Source organism: Psammomys obesus, unplaced genomic scaffold (genome assembly GCF_907164565.1).
Source record: "Psammomys obesus unplaced genomic scaffold, mPsaObe1.curated_primary_1811, whole genome shotgun sequence".
NCBI classification, from domain to species: domain Eukaryota; kingdom Metazoa; phylum Chordata; class Mammalia; order Rodentia; family Muridae; genus Psammomys; species Psammomys obesus.
Genome location: NW_026596085.1, coordinates 1,855,696 through 1,855,921, shown reverse-complemented (window position 1 = coordinate 1,855,921; position 226 = coordinate 1,855,696). Strand labels below are relative to the sequence as shown.

At 58.4% G+C, this 226-nt stretch overlaps 1 protein-coding gene across 3 annotated transcripts in view; it reads right to left on the bottom strand.

The window, feature by feature from the left end:
* Nckap5l (NCK associated protein 5 like) overlaps window positions 1–226 on the bottom strand; it is a 35,973-nt gene that overhangs the window by 12,410 nt on the left and 23,337 nt on the right. The gene's annotated exons all lie outside the window — the stretch shown is intronic.

Here is a 226-nt window from a genome sequence, read left to right as displayed (position 1 = left end):
GGACAGTGGGAGATGACACAGGACAGTGGGTGACACAGGACAGTGGGAGATGACACAGGACACTGGGAGACACAGGACAGTGGGGGATGACACAGGACAGTGGGTGATGACACAGGACACTGGGAGACACAGGACAGTGGGAGACACAGGACAGTGGGGGATGACACAGGACAGTGGGAGACACAGGACAGTGGGGGATGACACAGGACAGTGGGGGATGACACAG